The following is a 4,350-nucleotide window of genomic DNA, read 5'->3' on the forward strand; positions in this document are numbered from 1 at the left end:
TCCCCGACCGCCCCCCCTCTCCTCCCCCGCCCCGACCCGGCCGGCACTCACTCAAGGAAGGAGGAGCGGCCCGGACCTGCGCGTCACTTACGGCGACGTAAAGCGTCACTGCGTCGGGTTCGGCTGACGCGGCCGCCCGCGAGCTCAGAGCGCGGAGGGACGGCCGACGCATGCGCCGTGCCCCGCCCCCTCACGCAGAGGCGGGGAGGGGCCTGCGGTGGGGGTTTGGGCTCGGCGGCCGCGAGGCCGCGCGACAAAGCAGAGCTCGCGCTGCGGGGGCGGGTGGGCCGGTGCAGGGCCCGACTGTGCGGCGCAGGGGACCGCCGACCACCACCCACGCCGGCCCGACTGCACGCGTGCGCGCTCCGACCGGGCCGCAGGATCCACCCGCCACGCGGGCCCGCCGCGCTTTTATGCCGCTGCCCCCGGCCCCGCCCAGCCGCGCCCGGCCCCGCCCCCTTCCTGCCAGCCCCGAGCGGCCCGCCTCCTCTAGCGCTTACCTAGCTCGGAAGCCTCCCTCTCTCCTCCACGTCCCTCACCGCCTCTCCTGCCCTGCTCTGCTCTCCCCTCCCGGGGCGCAGCTCGCCCCGCACCTCTCCCTACCCCTAAACAGCGCCTCGCCCTCCATGCCCGCGCGAGTGCCCGGCGCTCCCTCCGCTCAGGTCCGGCGGGCGCACGTGCGCTCGCTCCCGGACCCGGCGGCCGCGGCGCGGGCCGGGCAGCCACGGGCGCGAGCACGTCCGGCCGCCGGGGATCGCCTTCCCGGGGACCCGCCCTCTCCGCGCGCTGCAGCCGGCACGTGGGCGCCGGGCTCAGGCCCCGGCGACCCCGCTCCGATTACTTACACTTGGCGGTGTTACTTCCGCGGCCCACGCCCCGCGCCCCGCACCGCCCCGGCTTAAAGAGGCCAGCGACCCATCATCGGCCTCACCTGGCTGGCCCCTTCATTCATCCGGGAAAACGAGATAATTGACGTTTATTTTCTCTAAAATACCAAGAGAAGAGGATGGCAATGAAGGAGTGACTCAAAACTAGCCAAGTGACTGACCACTATTTTAACAGATATTTGCTGAGAGTCAGCGCCGTGATAGGCACTGCTTTTTAAAGGGACTGGGAAGTACACCGGTGAGTAAAGCACATGGGGCTTCTGCCTTCTGATTATTGGTCCGGTGGACATCCAAGCAGTTAATTGCCTGGGGACTGACTTCTGAATGTTATGAGATGTGAAGAACCATGTCACCTGAGGGTCAAGGAAAGCTAGTAACCCTTTAAGAAGCAACCCGACGTCTGAGTGTTCTTAGCCAAGGCGCCCTGAGATGATAGCGTTCCGGGAACTGGAAGAATGTTGCTGGGACACGCCCACAGGGGCCTTGCAAACCCTGTTAAAGATGTAAGGTTTTTCTGACACTGGCAAAGGGGAGCCTGGAAGATTGAGCACAATAGTGACTTCGTACGATTTACCTTTCCGAGGGAGAATTCTAGCCTGAATATGGAGCACAGATTAAATGAGACAGGATGCAAGGGCAGGGGTCATTCGGGAGTCTGTGAGTAACCCAGACGAAACCGTGGTGGCAGGAGGATCAGAGAACTGGAATCTCGTGGTAGAACCAACATTGACTGGAAAGCGTGTCATAGGCACTAAATATGTAGCGTTGAATATATCCATGACAAGAGCAAGCAAGGATGGCTTCTAGGTGTCTGGCTTAAGCCAGTTGATTGATTGTTGGTACCATAACCAAAAGAGGGAATACAAGTGGAGGAACTGACTGGGGAGAGAGGGTGGGGAGGGGAGGGATAGTTTAAAGGAGACAGCCGAACGGAGATAATGTCCACAACTCACTATCTACGAACCTGAATAGAGAGTCTAGTGAGAGCTAACCTTAGAGATTTTCAGCATAAAGTGGGTACTGAAGCCATGAAAACAGATGAGATTGTTTATAGGTCCAATTCAACATTGTCTTTATTATTCACACAATTTTTAAATTTTTTTATTCATTTTTATAGAGAGGGGAAGAGAGGGAGAGAAATATCAATTGGGACGTGGCCCACAACCCAGGCATGTGCCCTGACCAGGAACCGAACTGCAACCCCAGGGCCACAGCATGTGTGCTTTTTTTTTTTTTTTTTTTTTAAGTTGAAGAAACTGTACGTTGAAATAGGCCTTTTGGAAATTCAAACATATAGGACTACTTTCCTGTATAACAAAAACGGTTAAGTCAAATGGACACTGCCTTCTCTCTATGGGGTAAGAGCGATCTGCTTACCGTGGCCCCCGTCACCTTCTAATGTCTCAGACCCAGACTACGTTGTTCTTCTTTACTTGCCTCGTTTTTAAAGCCTTGGAGTTTGAACTTTTGATCTAGTCAGAATAGAGGAGGGCGTAGGACTTTATCCCTGAGAAGTGCCCATGTGCGTGGGTTGAGTAGGAAAGGAAGGACCCGAACGGACAGTATGGCAGCCGGAGAAAGGAGGAAAACCAGAGTATGACATCAAGGAGGTCAGCGTTTCAAAAGAGAGGGTGCAATCAGCAAAGCCAATGCTGCCCAGTGGTCAGACTAAAAAAAGGTAAGGAATGATCCATTAGATTTAGCATCAGGTAAGTTTTTGGTAGAAGGCCTCAGTAAGAACAGTTTTAGTTAGGTTCTGTGGGATGGGGGGCAGGGGAACGGGGTGAGAATTCTATATCCAAGTAAGTTAAGGAATAATTAGGAAAAGAAATTGAGATAATGATAAAACTGAAGTTAAGAAATGAGGGCAGAGAGGAAGGAGTACCTGTAGAGGGTGATGGGTAAAGCCAGTTTTAGGTTTTGTTTTTGGGTGGGAGACACTTAAGTGATTTAAATGCTGACAAGGAAGGATCCAGCAGAAGAAAATGAGGAAAATACAGGAGAAAAGGGGCTAATTGTGCAAGAAAAAAAGACTAGAAAAGATGAAGTTGAGAGGCTAGGTGAATGAATCAGCCTTAGTTACATAGGAGGAAGGACATCTACTTTTACCAAAAGGGTTAATGGATGCTCTTAGGCAGCGGTCCCCAACCTTTCTGGCACCAGGGACGGGTTTCATGGAAGACAATTTTTTCCATGGAGGGGGCGGTGGTTTCGGGATGATTCAAGCGCATTACATTCAAGCTCACCTCCTGTTGTGTGGCCCGTTCCTAACAGCCATGGGCCAGTACCAGTCTGTGGCCCGGGCGTTGGGACCCCTGCTCCTAGAAGGGTAGATTTGCTTTTCAGAAGTTGAGAAAATCCCTAACTGAAAAAAAACCAAACCTATTTTCTCCACGAAATAGGTGTCCAGTTCATCTCCTACAATCCAAGATCAGGAGAAGGGCATGTGCATGTCTTGGGAAGGAGACGTTTGAGATTGGAAAATGTATTAGCTATTTAAGGCTGTGTAACAAATTACCCCGAAATATAGTGGCTTAATACAGTATTATCATTTCACAGTTCCTGTGGGTCAGAAATGTGGATGTCAGTTAGCTGGGTTTTCAGCGTCTTTCACAAGGTTCCGATCAAGATGTCAGTGGGGACGCTGTCCTCTCAAGGCTCAGCTGGGGAAAGATCTGCTTCCAAGGCCACGTAAGTGATTGTTGACAGAATTCAGTGCCTCCCAGGCTATGAGACTGAGGACTTTCGTTTTCTGTGCAAGCTCTCCTTTCATGTGGGATTCACCACAGGGACCGACAGCCAGATTCCATCCGGGAGAACGAGAGATTGAGCAAGACAGAAGCCAAAATCTTTTTGTAACCTAATCTGAGAAGCGACATTCCATCACATTCCTTATCTCTTATCTGTTAGGAGCAAGTCACCAGGTGTCGCCCACAGTCAACAGCACAAACACTAGGAGGCATGATCATCAGGAGCAATCTTAGGAGCTGCCTACCACAGAACAGAATGGAAAAGACATGGATCCCAGACATAGTCATATCACAGTAGCATCAACAGGATCAGCAGAAGTTGGTAATGAAGGATTTATACGATAGCAGTCCACTAGACATTATGATTTCCTCCAGAAACATTCAGTAATCAGGTACCTCCAAAGATGGGTGATATAAGAATGAAGTTAGTGTTAAAACAAAGTTCCCTGTGGTGCAGATAATTTAAAAATTAAATTTATTGGGGTAACATTGGTTAATAAGATTACATAGGTTTTAAGTGTACAGGTCCATGATACATGATCTGTATATTGCATTGTGTGCCCACCCCCTAAAGTCAAATCTTCCGTCACCATATCGTTGACCCCCTTTGTCCTTTGCTACCTCTCAGCCGCCTTCCCTCCGGGAGCCACCCTACTGTTGTGTCTGTGAGTTTTTGCTTATTTTTCTTGTTTGTTCATTTGTTGCTTTCAGTT

The sequence above is a fragment of the Furipterus horrens genome, unplaced genomic scaffold (assembly GCF_987537825.1).
Source record: "Furipterus horrens unplaced genomic scaffold, mFurHor1.1.pri manual_scaffold_5, whole genome shotgun sequence".
Taxonomy (NCBI): domain Eukaryota; kingdom Metazoa; phylum Chordata; class Mammalia; order Chiroptera; family Furipteridae; genus Furipterus; species Furipterus horrens.